This window comes from Mauremys mutica, chromosome 1, assembly GCF_020497125.1.
Source record: "Mauremys mutica isolate MM-2020 ecotype Southern chromosome 1, ASM2049712v1, whole genome shotgun sequence".
In the NCBI taxonomy this organism is placed as follows: domain Eukaryota; kingdom Metazoa; phylum Chordata; order Testudines; family Geoemydidae; genus Mauremys; species Mauremys mutica.
The window spans coordinates 203,827,889-203,842,747 of NC_059072.1; the positions used below are offsets into that span (position 1 = coordinate 203,827,889).

The following is a 14,859-nucleotide window of genomic DNA, read 5'->3' on the forward strand; positions in this document are numbered from 1 at the left end:
AAAGGTGAAGTTCATCCATGAGGCGGCCGCCTCAGGTGCCAGACTGAGGGGCGGGGGGTACCATTAGGACCCAGAGTGTAGAAAATTGTGTCTGCTGCTGGTGCATATGTATTCTCTCTGCTCTAGATGCACAGAGATGGTGGAGTGCTGAGCTGGAGGAAGGAGGGCATAAGAGGCAGGTAGGAGAAAAGGTGAGAGGGAATAACAGAAAGCAGCAGGAGCTGCAGGGAGAAAGAGGAGGAGGACCCCCTTACGTACCTCTCTAGCACCCCCAGGAGCCTGGACTGATTAACACCAGCTTCTCAGGCCTGGTCCACACTAAGAAGGGGGGTCGAACTAGGGTACGCAAATTCGGCTACGTGAATAACGTAGCTGAATTCGAAGTACCCTAGTTCGACCTACTCACCCGACCAGACGCGGTGGGGTCGAACTCCGCGGCTCCCCCGTCAACTCCACCACCGCCGTTTTCAGTGGTGGAGTACCGGAGTCGACCACGGCGCTTCCGGAGTTCGAACTATCGCGTCTAGATCAGACGCAATAGTTCGAACTCCGTGAAGTTGAACTCACTGCATCGACGGGGAAGGTAAGTGTAAACCTACCCTCATGGAGCTTCCTGTTTCCTGCTGCTTCCCTGACCCCACTTGAGGAGAACAGGCAGTCAACTGAAGTAGTAGGAGCCAGTTAGGCCCTTAAGAAGCTGATATCTTCCATCACTCAGGCCCTGCTACCAACCTGCTTATTTGTCCCCTTCAACTGAGTGTTGAGAGCCACTATAGCTGGCACAGAACAGCAGTCATGAGTGAAAGAAGAGAACACCCCTCTACGGCAGCATTCAGAAAAAGAAAGAAAGCAAAGGACGCTTTTCTATCTAAGCAGGAAGGGGCTCTCCTGAGATACATAGACACAAATGATCACGGTGAGCCTTCTGGCCCCAGTGAGGATGTGAGTGGTGAGGAGATGCCTGATCTTCCAGTTAATCAGAGTGCAGGTGACCTGGCAGCTACTGCAGCATCCATATCTGCATCTCAAATGGATGTAACCATGCACATTCCTGAAGAAAAGTGTAGATCAGAGAAGAGTGTGGTGGAGGCACAAGAAACAGCTGCTGCTGAGTTTAGTTCCTTAAGTCTAGATGATCCAGGACTGTGGACCCACTTGAGCAGTAGCCAGAGGGACTTCCTTGTACTGCATGGGCCACAACAAGTGAAAACTTAATGTTCCCCAAAGACAATGAAAATAGAAGTTTCCATCCAACACATTATTGGCATGAAATCCCCAATGGTGACAAAGTGGAGAGGTCGTGGCTTATGTACTCAAAAATCCAGAATGCTGCACACTGTTTTTGTTGCAAACTCTTCCAGTCTAATGTTCCAGCCACATTGGGTTCTACAGGAACAAAGAACTGGAAAAATCTGGCTAGAAATCTGGCATGCTATGAGAAGGCAGCAAATCACCAGAGAGCATTCCATATGTGGAAAGAGCTTGAGATAAGACTATGGTTAAAGGCCACCATAGATCATCAGCATCAAGAGAAGATTGCATCACAGTCTCTTTACTGGCAAAATGTTCTGAAAAGGCTCATTGCCATTGTGAGAATGCTTTCTACCCAAAACTTAGCACTGCATGGCACTTCAGATCAGTTGTATGTGCCAAATAATGGAAACTTCCTTGAAATTGTGGAGTTGGTGGCTGAGTTTGATGCTGTACTCCAGGACCATCTAAGAAGAGTCACCACCTAAGAAATGTACACACACCATTACCTTGGAAAAACAATTCAAAATGAGATTATACAGTAACTGACAACAAAAGTAAAACAGAAGATTGTGGCAGATGTGAAGTCAGCAAGATATTACTCTGTTATTCTGCCATACAGAATAAATGACTTGAATGGTGCATTTTGTAACAACAACAGAACCCAGTGAAAATGTCCCTGCAATGGTGACTGTTAGAGAGCATTTTCTAGAATGTATTGACATTGATGATACTACAGGAGCTGGTATGACAAATGTGCTTCTTAAAAAGCTGGAAGATACAGGAATTGCGATAGCTGACATAAGAGGTCAGGGATACGATAATGGTGCCAACATGAGAGGAAAGAACAGAGGAGTGCAGACACAGATCCGAGAGTTAAACCCTCGAGCTTTTTTTGTCCTATGCAGTTGTCATTCATTGAACTTGGTGGTCAGTGATGCAGCATCAGCTTCTAGTGAGGCTGCTGAATTTTTTAATGTAATTCAAAGCATCTCTGTATTTTTCTCTGCATCGACTCATCGATGACAAATTTTGAAGCAACATCTGGGAACATCCTCTCTGACACTGAAACCACTGAGTGCCACATGATGGGAAAGTCGAGTGGAGGCAATAAAGCCTATCAAATACCAGATTGGGAAGATAGATGATGCCATAGTTGCCATTATGGAGGATAATGCTATGACAGGAACTGTTCGTGGGAGAACAGTGGCAGAGGGAAATGGAATCACCAGAAACATACATAACTTCACATTTCTGTGTGGCTTAGTGTTGTGGCTTGACATACGGTTTGAAATAAATGTTGTCAACAAGAAATTCCAAAGTGTTGACCTTGATATATCTGGAGCAATGGAACAACTGGACAAAGCAAAGTCATACCTACAGTCTTACCGGTCAGATGAGGGATTTCAAAATGTTCTGAAGAGTGCACAGAAGTTGGCAGAGGAACTTCACACTGAAGATATTACCCATTCAAGAATACAAGAGTCACCGAAGCAGAGGACATTTTGATTACAAGGTACGGGATGATCCCATAAGAGACCCCAAACAACAATTCAAAGTTGAATTCTTTAACCAGGTGGTAGATTGTGCAATACAGTCAGTTGAAGAATGGTTCATGCAGCTCAAGGAACACAGAAGTATATTTGGGATGTTGTATGATATTACAAAACTCCTCACTATACCTGAAGAAGATCTACACCAGCAATGCAGGGCACTATAGACAGTGTTGACACATGATGATATGCACAATATTGATGCGAGTGATTTAGGTGATGAACTGAAAGCCCTTTCAAGATACATGCAGGATCAACTCCAAAGGCTGTTCTGGAATATATGTGCACAAATAAGATGACCACCCTCTTTCCAAATGCTTTTGTTGCTCTGAGCATACTTCTAACACTTCCTGTAACGTTTACCAGTGGAGAACGCAGCTTCTCCAAGCCGAAGTTAAGAAAAACACATCTACGCTCCACAATGACACAGGAGAGGCTGGTCGGCCTTGCAACCATCTCAATAGAGCATGAGCTGGCCCAGACTGTGGACCTTCAGGAAGCAGTTCAAATCTTTGCAGCCAAGAAGGCACGAAAAGCACCAGTTTGATTATTCAAACAGATGAAAATGCCAGTGTTTACTATGCAGACAAGAAAAGTTACATTTGCTGTTCAGGCATTCGAAAGTTAAGCATTACTCAAAATTGTTGAACAAGGCATTTTAAGTTGTTAATTCTCCTTTACTGGGGTAGGTAGCAGAGCAGTACCATGAGAGGAGTAGAACAGGAAGAAGGCAGAATTGAGACCTTTCAAAGTTTTGGCCCAAGCACGGGAATATGGGGGGCGTCATTTGAGCTCCTCACCTCAGGTGCCAAAATGTTGTGGGCCGGACCTGCTCGTCCTGGTGTGGAGAGTCAACACATTGCCCCCATGGATGCTACACTGACTCTGCCTGCTGAGCAGTTGCACAGGGGCTGGACCGCAAAAAGAATCTTTACTGGCCAGCCTAAACCCGGTGGGAATTTTTAGACAAAATGTATTTTTCATTAGAAAATACTGATTTGTTGAAAACTGTTCACAGGCTGTTTATCAGTTGGTTTAGACTGATTGCACATTTCTTTTTAAACTAGGTTAAAAAATTGTCAAAATATCCCACTTTGACATGAAAAAGTTCTGTTTTGGTCAAAATGACTTTTCATTTCAACATTTATAGTTTTAAAATGTAGGGTTTTTTAAATGATTGAAATCAAAATGAAGTGTTTCAGTTGACATGATGCAATTTCCTCCCCCCTCCAGATTTTCAGTTAACAACATTTTTTGAAATTTTAACTTTTCATCCTGATTCAGGATAGGAATTTTTAATACAACAAACAAACAAACAAACCTGAGAATTCTTGCAGGACAGGAAAACCATTTCCCATCCAGCTCTATGCCAGCCTTGCATAGGCTGGAGTAGGAGGCCACAATGTGGGCAGGCCAGGGAACCGACCAGTGGGAAGGGTTGCGGACCAGTGTTTAAACAGATCCAGTGGCCCTAGTACTTGGTGCAACCAAAACACTGGACTGTGAATGGTATTCAAGCCATAAACTGGAAGATTAGCCGTGGAGGAGGTGTTGCCAGCATTGGGCTGTATGGCAGTCCTATACATTGGCCTTAGGTTGGGTATGATGTTGGATTTCACCTTCCCCATGGACCTACGATCCACTCAAAAGAAGCCCAAGTATTTAGGCTCTACATACATGGAGTGAATTTCACTCAAGTAGGTCAATGGCTGGATCAAGTGACTCTGGCAGTTTTTGCTTCATAAATAATACTCTTAAATTATTCTGTGACCTGGCTTACCAAGTTTATTGTCTACAAATGTTTTAAAAAGCCATCATCTCTATTTTTCTACTTCATTTGCTGTTTGCACATGGATATTCTTCAATGAATCTTAAATGATACACCTTGAGCAATGTTTTGTCTGCCTGAATTCCGAAAAGCACAGGACAGGCTGACTAATACAAGCATGTAACACCTAGAGAATGTGAGTGATTCATTGTTAGTTACTGATAAGAGATGTGGTCATTGCACCTGCCCTATTTAAAAATGTATTGGAAAAACAGAACAATCACTGCTTATAGTTTTATAAAAATGGCTTTGTCTTGTCAGTGTACTGGAATACATATGGGTGTAGATATTAAAGTTTCTCTAGTATAAAAATGACTAATTTGACATTATGACTTTCAAGATGCAGAAGCAAAAAAAAAGGCAGAAGATGCCACTTGGACAAAATACATGCCTCATTGAAGAGATGTCTGTTAGCAAAAGGTAGACAATTTTACAGTATATCCATCTACACATCAGGCCTGCTACTATCTTTAGCTTGCCAAGTATTTCTGTGAGATTTAGCTCAAATTCTTTAGATAGCAGGATCTAAATTGTTCTCTATGTAGGAAATATCCCATGTAGGAAACTGGAAATTTAAAATAGAACTGAAGTGGTGTGTAGACCCTGTGCTAACCCTCTGCACAGTGATGAATTTCAACCAATACGTGGCTTACACCCTGGCAGCCCTAGCTTATCTGAGTTCAGAGCGCCCATAGAGCAGACTGCCTCTACATGCATTTGTGTGCAGGTCAAAATAGTCAAACAACTTCCCCCACAATGCTGGTACTGGGAGCCATGTGTCTTTTGGGTGCCTATGGGTAGCACCTGCCAGAATTTGCGCTCTAATGAGAAGCATAGTGAGTGAATATAATAAATATTTATTTTTCCTTAACTACAGTAGGGACGAGATTCTCCATTGCTTTTGGGTTGCACATTAAAGCATGAGGTAAAAGCGGACGGTCACTCAATTGTCACTTTTTCTTACTTGTAATAGAACAAGAAATTGGATGTGATACCATGTTCACTTTTTTCCCTTGAGTCCCCACCCATCACCCCCATTATCCTGTAACTTGGTACATAAAGCACATTGTCTCTGTGTAGTGGGGAATGTAAGAGGTATGAAGGATTTGTTTTAGAATGCACATGATGAGAATAGACAGAAAAGTTAAAAGTTGCTAAAAAAAAATAATCAACCAAACCTTTACCATTATTAGGCTAATCCACTTAAAGGTAGCAGAATGTCAGTAGTTAAAGGATGTAGGTAAGGCAGAGCTTCTGAAGTGGCATCCAGTAACAAAAACTCTCACTTGCCCAGAACGTTGTAGCTTTCAGAACAAGAAGCAAGCGTGGTATCAGGGGCTTTTTGATTTTGTATTTTAGAATGCCTTCCTAAATGTATCTGGGGCAAAAGCAGCCATCCTGTCAAAGTACCAACTGCAATTACTGTAACCTTAAAAAAAGGTGAAAATCCAAATATAGAAAAAGTGTATAGATTAAACCATGAACAGTATTTACTGGTGAAGGAATCATTCAACTGTGCACATCCATAGAAACCTAATTAACTTTGGTGATGAGATCACATTAATTATAAAAGTCTGGGACAACAGCATGGTAAGTCTGTACAGAGGAAAGGCAAACTTATAACAGCAAGGTAAGCTTATAAAAGAAATGAGCAGTATGTGAAATGCAAACAACAAAAGATATAAAACCTTTCAGTTGTGGAACCTTCAAAAGGCCCCATTTCTTGGAAAACAAGAGATCCAAAACCCAGTGAATGTTCTCTTCAGTTTCTGGACAAATTTGGCCTTAAAAATATTAACATATGCTTTTTATTTTATGCCTCCAACAGCACCAAATGAAGTAAGTGTACTCTAAATGGTTTGGGCAATCTCTTAAGCAATAGCGAGGCTGAGTAGTATAATGACTAAGCTTTTACTTTAATATGAAAAGTAAAGACTTAGTTTTTCAAATTGTATGATACATAATAAAGTTCATGTGTTATGCATCTCCATCAGTCCAACTGCAAAAGTTATGCAAGTCATGCTCAGATCATTTTCACCAATTCAAAAGCCACATGAGCATAAACATCTTTGAGTTTTTATAAGTATAAATGACTGAGTTGTAAGGTTTATTTAATGATCATCAATTTTATCCAACACAAATAGAACATATGGTGTTGATTCTTTTGTTCAAACTTGCCTAAAGAACTTTGGCATAGTATTTGCCTTTGCAGTAAGTGTCGATGCCAGTCTGCATGTATTAAGCGCAATGCCACACGTGAAGAAATTACTGTACTTTATGACTCACTGAGATGTCTTTCCAGATGTTACCTTGATCAAATTTTGTTCCTCAAATAATTTAAAGTCTCTTCTTCAGAAGGAATGGAATGCACATTGGCTTGAAAGGTAGATTCTGGGAGGGTCACTTGTCTTACTTCTACTCTAACTGTACACAACCAGTCATTTGCTGGGTATCAATTGAGTAAACATTATGGCCTAAATTCATCTCTGCTGTAACTTTATTTAGATCATGGAGTTGATTAATTTGACCCTTTGTTTTGTTTAAATTATAATAGAATTTAGTTTGGATGCTGATGTTTTCAAACTGAGAAAAATAGGCATTTAGCTTTTGGAGATGTTATTTCCCCAAACCCTTATGCTATGACCTTATATAGGGTGTCCTCTGTAGTTTTACTGGAAGTTATCTTGAAGGTCCACACACATATGGACTTTTTAATCCAAAATGAATCATTTTACAACCGTACTTAATACAAATGATCCATTGAGTAAGACTGTTGCAGGTGCTGCATGAGTATGCAAAAGGGAGACCGTACAGGTCTATCATTGATATTGTGTCCCTGAGCAAGGACTGCTATCATTTGCAGCCTTGAGTGCAAGGACTATTCCAAGACAGTGCAGCCAGCACTGTTAGGCTCTTCAGTGGGAGGAGAGGGTGTGGTGAGGCCATGCCTGTCCTCAGGCTCCCCTTCCCTCCCACAGGCAACCCCACTGGGGAAGGTGAGCCCACACTGCATCCATTAAAAGTATGGCAGGCTTCCACCCCAACATGTTCTCCAGAGTCCCAGGAGGAATTTTGGGGCATTCAGCTGTAATTCATCTGGGTGCCCATTGTAATGAAGCCCCTCCTCATACCTTCCCTCTCACCCCCCCGCCCCGTATTGTTTAAACCATAAATTCTTTGGGTCCTATTTTTCTCTGTCTTGACATCAGTGGGAGTTCTGTGCACAGAACAGGAGTCAAACATGCACTTCAAGACCAGAGAAATCAGAAGAAAATTGAATATACCCTTCTCCTTTTGAGACCTGCAGTTAGATGTAAAGTAGCCAGAGCCAAATTGGTAAGATTAGCCCAAAATATGCCCCCAGATAAGCATCCACCCCTTTCAGTGATATCAATGGGAGACACATAACCAAGAGAAAAATTTTACCCATTAAATGTCCCATATTTAAATACTTTGACATTTCAGCAAGTTCTTTCACTTGGAATCACAAAGTCAGAGGGACATTCTTTAGAGCATTTAGAAGACATTATACCAGGAAAGGCAGGGAGCAAGCCAGAACCATCCCCAAAATCTGAGGACTCACTTCCATCCTCGCTAGAAAGACACCATATGATGAAAGCGTACTGACAAAAGTATTCTGTGGAAGAATTACAGGAGACTCCCCATGCAACACGAGCTTCTAGAAATTCTGACCCTAACACTTCTCTTCCCTTTTACTGTCTGGCTGTCACATCTTCCTAGTCACTTGGCAACATTGTGAGAACTCAGCTGCAAAGAAGGTGCCAGTCTCCCACAGTGATTCACAATGAAGATTCTCAATGGAGATTTCACAATGGCACTGACCTTGTGATTATTCATTGACTTATGCTGCACCATTCACATGTGTCACCATGTTTTATAGTAAGTTAAAACAAATACAAATGCAGTACAGGTAGAATCACACGTTAGATGGGGGGAGGGGATCGAAATAGGCAGAACCTAAGACAAGACATAGAGATGCATTAATACTAAGTGTTTCTAATCAATACAAAACAAGTTCTGATGTAAATTTGATTTTTTCAGTTTAAAATGGCATTACATTATCTATTTTGCAGCTAAAATACTGATATATGCATTAGTTTTAATAGAGTTATTTAAAAGATTTTATTTTTGCATAGGATCCCAGCACAAAAACGATCAACAAAATATAAGTAACTTCCAATCTGTCATCTTATCCTTTCTGAGAGTTGCTTCCCCTCTATTAATGGTGGCATAATTGTTCTTGTCAGTCTTATAATTAAAATCGCTATCCAGCTGACATACAGTTTATAACTGTTTCCCTTGTGAGTTTAGCAGATGCCATCTTATTAGATCAGGACTTTCTTGTATTAAGAAATATCATCATAATCAAGCCATTTTTGTGTCTCTCTCAAAAGTGTGCTGTCACAATTTGCCTGATTTGTGCACGTTTGACAGAAGGAATCAGGTATTAACCCCTATCTAGAGGCTGGAGAAAAAGCTATATGGAAGAGGAAAGTATTAAATTAAAGAATCTAATTTTGAGGAAACTGGTTTACAAACCATAGAGTACAGACCTCCAGAACCACAAATTGCAGGGGAGCCACTATTTAAGGGCAGCAAATGGGGGAATTATAAAGTTTCACCACCAGCACTAAAACAAACTACAATTGTTAATGCCAAAAATCCTGATTCTGAGATGTGAAATCAATGTTCAGATGGTAGTTTGAATTCCAGTACAGAAATCTGAACATAAAAGTAACAGCTATCAAGTTATGCTATGAATGAAAGCAAGAGTTAAACTGGAATGTGAGTTACCTTAATACTCTTCTGAAGCAGGGCTATAGTACTTTTCATCTGCAGATATCAAAGTGCTTTATAAGGGGTGTGACGGGGCGGGACAGCCCCGCACTGGTACAGCGGGGGTTAACCCTGCTTTGATAGCAGAGGAAGCCACGCCCAGGAAGCTCTGCTGGGCATGCTCCAACTGGCAGACCAGTATAAAAGCCTGCAGGTCTGCTCAGTTGGGGCTGACCACCAGGGGAGAAGGATGCAGACCGTCAGCTCCTGCAGAAGGAGAGCCAGTGCGCCTGGACCGGGGCGTCAGCCGAGCAGAGGCCGTACCGGAAACCCTGGGGGGTGGTGGGCGCCTGCCAGGAGGGACCCACAGGGGAACCGCTCCCGCAATGCCGACGGTAGGAAGTGACCCAGGGGACTGTCGAGACTGACAGCCTTAAAGCTGCAGTACCGCTCAGCGTGTTGCGGGCGGATCCCCGCCGAGCGGGGGAAGGGGTGTCCAAGGACTCTGACCGCTAGGCCGTGCTACCCTGCTCCGAAGAGGGGGTTGTGGGACTCCAGCCACTAGGCCGTGCTACCCCGCTCCAAAGAGGGGGTTGTGGGACTCCGGCGGCTAGGCCGTGCTACCCCGCTCCAAAGAGGGGGTTGTGGGACTCCGGCGGCTAGGCCGTGCTACCCCGCTCCAAAGAGGGGGTTGTGGGACTCCGGCTGCTAGGCCGTGCTACCCCGCTCCAAAGAGGGGGTTGTGGGACTCCGGCCGCTAGGCCGTGCTACCCCGCTCCGAAGGGGTGTCTATGGACGCTGGCCGCTAGGCCGTGCTACCCCGCTCCGAGGAGGGGGGTTGTTGGACTCCGGCCGCTAGGCCGTGCTACCCCGCTCCGAGGAGGGGGGTTGTTGGACTCCGGCCGCTAGGCCGTGCTACCCCGCTCCGAGGAGGGGGGTTGTTGGACTCCGGCCGCTAGGCCGTGCTACCCCGCTCCGAGGAGGGGGGTTGTTGGACTCCGGCCGCTAGGCCGTGCTACCCCGCTCTGAAGAGGGGGTGTTGATGTGAACTCTGGCCCGTAGGCCGTAATACGTCGGTTACCAGGGGCAGGCTGAGGAACAAGGGAGTGGCGGGCGCTAGGCTCCAGCTCGCCCCCGCCACCAGGGGGTGCTGGGGTACCAGACCCGTCACAAGGGGTTACAAAGAATCATAATTATGTACAAATTACAAATCAGGAGACTTAGAGAGGATAAGTAGCTTGCCCAAAGACACACAATGGTAGAGCAATCAGTGGCATACAGCCTATGTTTCTTGACTTCCAATCCAGTGCCTTATCCGATGGACCACTCTACCTCCTCTTGGGGAGGTCAACTTTCACAAAGAGTGAGAAACAAATGTTTTAATGAAAAATTGTGCAAAAAATTGACACTTTAAGGCCCTTGCTTTCTCCTGGGGAAGTATCTCACTTTCCGGGGCAAGCAGATTTTTCAAGGCTTGAAGAGTACTCGCGTGTCATGACTCTGGTCTCTGCTTCTGATTCAAATTCACAAAGCTGAACAGGTACCAGTTTTAAGTATACACCCAGGGGTGAGCTGGAGCCAGTTCGCACCGGTTCGCTCGAACCCGTTGTTAAATTTAGAAGCGGTTTTCGATCCGCTTCTTAACTAGCTTCCCTGCGAGGGAAGCTTTGACGGGCTCTGCCTGGGAAGCCTGTAATTCCTCCTCCCGGCCACCGGGGGGCGCGGCGCTGTGCTGCGAGAGCCATGTGAGCTGCCTCCTGGCCCTGTTGCTGCTGCTGCTCTTTGGACCTCTGGCCCTGGGGCTCCGGCTGCGTCCTGCTGCTCCCAGCCGCTCCCCCCGTGTGAGTATCTGCGCCCCTCCCCCACCTTCCCTGCCCCCCTGCCCGCAGCCGCCCCCCTGCCCGCAGCCGCCCCCCTGCCCGCAGCCGCCCGCAGCCACCCCCTACCCACAGCCACCCGCAGCCCGCCCATCTGCATCACCTGCCCACAGCCAGCCTGTGTCACTCCCTGCCTCCAGCTAGCCCTGCCCCACGCCCCTATCTGCAGCCAGCCCCACATCCACTGGTGCCCTGCAGTTCCCAGGGCAGTAACCCTGCACACCTGCTTTAATGAGGGGGGGCAGGGAGCAGCTGGGACCCACACATGTGCACACCCTAGAGTGACCAGACAGCAAGTGTGAAAAATCGGGACGGGGGTGAGGGGTAATAGGAGCCTATATAAGAAAAAGACCCAAAAATTGAGACTGTCCCTGATCACCACCCACACATGTGAAACAGAGCTCATTTCTAGTTCAGCCCCATCTTTTTAAAAAAGAACTTTAGGTAGGGTTAAAATACATCTGTATTTTCCTGGACATGTCAGGCTTTTCGGTTCTTAATCACCTCCTGGGAAAATATGGACGTATGGTAACCCTATTGGTACAAAAAATACATGCTGTCGCACATCCCTTAAATCAGAACTTTTTATAGGGAACCCGTTGTTAAATCAGAACTTTTTATAGGGAACCCGTTGTTAAGATTTTGGCAGCTCATCACTGTATACACCTGATAATGATTTTAAACTTGCTTGTGATCTGAAACTATTGCAGAAGATACTATGTACAGAGCTGTTGTTGAAATGAATAGAAAAAGTGACATTGTTGACTTATAAGAACAAATTCTGTAAGAAAAAAACATACTTTTTTTTTTAAGGCTTCACTCTCATAAGTCTTTGGTGGTATAAGGGTGTTAATTAAAACTAATGGGAAAATATTCAAAGGTGAATTCTCTTCACCATAGTCTCAGAGTCTCTATGTCTCTTTGATTTGACTAAGGAAGTCTTGAGTTTTTTCTGCTTTTCCCATAATAAAAATTATGATGTCTGAAACCACCAAAGCACACATTCCCAAACGTAAGTCTCTGCCCAAATAATGGTTAACTGAAAAGGTGTTTGAGCTGGCAGGAAAATGACAGAGTGAAAGAGACTGGCTTGGAGACGGAAGAACGCAGGACAGACTATGAGAAACTGAGCAGACAGATTCACAGGCTACGTGAAAAAAAATTAATGGTGCATAGATGACTAGAAATTGGACAGAAGATTGGACAAAGGGAATTTTTCTGCCCATACCAAAGGGAAAGGAAGGGAAGGGAAACATAACAGAGTGCAGTAACTATTGTATCAATTTCCTGGTATCTCACATCATATCTGCGCTACATAATCCAGGATCACATGAAACAAAGGATAGAACTAATGCCACAACACTAACAAAGAACTAATGCCACAACAACCTAGTTTCAAGGACGGCCAAGGCACATGACCAAATCATGACGGTCAATCACTGAAAATGAAGAGAGTATGATGGCCATTGATCACATGCTTCGGACACTGCTCAAAAGCATACAGTGCCACCTGTGGAGGATGACCATCTGTGGAGGATACTTGCAGATATGGGGATTTCAAAGCAACTCATTGCAAGTCTCGGTTTTCCACTGTGTGGGGGTGTGAGACAAGGATGTATTTTGTTCCCAGGCCTCTAACTTATGCAGAGAATTTATTATGAGATAAGCCTTGGAACGTTTAACAAAGTGGAAGGAGCTGAGATCTCCATTGGCGGACACCTCTTAGCCAACAACAGAAATGCAGATGACACACTCTTTGCTACAACCACGGATGCAATGCAACAAAAACTGGAGTCTGTAAAAACAGTTACTGAGGAATATTCCTGAATGTGATGAAAACAAAATACATGTGTGTGACTTGACTAACAAAAACAGGACACATTGTGGAAGTCACAATTAACAGACAAACTGTAGAGGCAGTAGATGAATTTAATTATCTGGGATCATATATATCCAACCAGGAAGGTTCTTCTGATTTCTTTAGAACTGCCTAAGATTGGAATGGCCTCTCCTAAGAAAGTGTGGAAAAACCACAGCACCTTGAAATGCACAAAGAGGTGACTGATGCAAAGCCTAATTTTTTTTGATAGCAATTTATGAATGTGAATTGTGGGAAGTTAATGCTGCTGACGAGAAGGAAACTGAAGCTTTTGAAAGGCGGCACTGGCAAAGACTCTTGCTTATCTCTTGGACAGAAAAAAGGACGAATGCCTCTGTTAGAAATATTATTGGAGAGAAAAAGACTCTGACGTTGGAAAACCACAGACACGAGCCTATGCACTTTGGTCACAGGTGTAGAGATAGAAATAAACTTGAGAAAGTTACTGTAGAAGGAATGGTAGGGGACGACAAGCAAGTAGATGGATGGTGTGTGGCATGCCACTGGAAGATCAGCTGCTGAGTACCGATGGATCGTGAAGGCTTTATGTTGCCAGAGGCAACCCAGAAGATTGAACTCTCACTTGTATTCCCCCAGTTCCCTGTTGCTTACATTAAAAAGAACAGCCAATAAATATTTAGCTGTCCCAAGATATTGTCTGTCCTTTCTATGTGGTAGAGCTGGATTTCACACCTATCCCAGAATCCTGGTTACATATCTGAAAGATTTTGTAGCCTCCCAACTAAATGAATAAGATGAAATGTCTTGGTTTTGTATCTAAAACTCTTTAAATGGTTTGCGAGCTGGCTACTTGGAAATCATCTCTGTGCGTGATTCTACAGCAGCTAAAAGAATGAGGCGTACTTGTGGCACCTTAGAGACTAACAAATGTATTTGGGCACAAGCTTTCTCTGTGTATATCTATCTTCCTATTGTATTTTCCACTGCATGCATCCAATGAAGTGGGCTTTAGCCCACGAAAGCTTATGCCCAAATAAATTTGTTAGTCTCTAAGGTGCCACAAGTACTCCTGTTCTTTTTGCTGATACAGACTAACAGGGCTACCACTCTGAAACCTTTCTACAGCAGCTGTGATCTGCTATCAAGCTGATATCAAGACGTGTTTCAATGAAAGGTACTCAGTTCTGGAAGATTCATACATTTTAAGGGCAGAAAGGGCCATTATGACCATGATCTTTTGCCATAAAATTTCATCCAGAAATTCCTGCATCAATCCCATAATTTAGCATTTGGCATGGCCACTTCCCCATCAAAAATACCGAACAGGCATGGAGTGCTTGGAACGAATGACTACATTTGCGCTTTTTCATCCTTAGAAGTATCTACAGTGATAAATGGAAAATACCCAACAAAGCCATTTACATAGGTTACAGTGGCCCTGGGGAAACCCAGTATCAGTTTAATGTGATACATCCTCTACCATGGCACTCAGTACTGGCCAGGCTGGAAGGCAGACTTGGAGAATTATTTTCATGTTGCTCTGTGCCCAAAAGCCTGACACACCTCATCTTACAACAGTGTGGATACATCATTTGATTCAGTTAAAAACTAAATATTTTATATGCTTGTGATGTTCTTAGCTTCACAGATTCCAAGGCCAGGCGGGACCAGGATTATCACCTAGCCCACTGGTTTTCAACCCCTGGGGGTCCG

The 14,859-nt window shown here is 43.9% G+C and overlaps 1 long non-coding RNA gene across 1 annotated transcript in view; it reads right to left on the reverse strand.

The window, feature by feature from the left end:
• The window catches only part of LOC123362141, a 145,494-nt gene that overhangs the window by 43,139 nt on the left and 87,496 nt on the right, over positions 1–14,859 (reverse strand). The window lies entirely within an intron of this gene.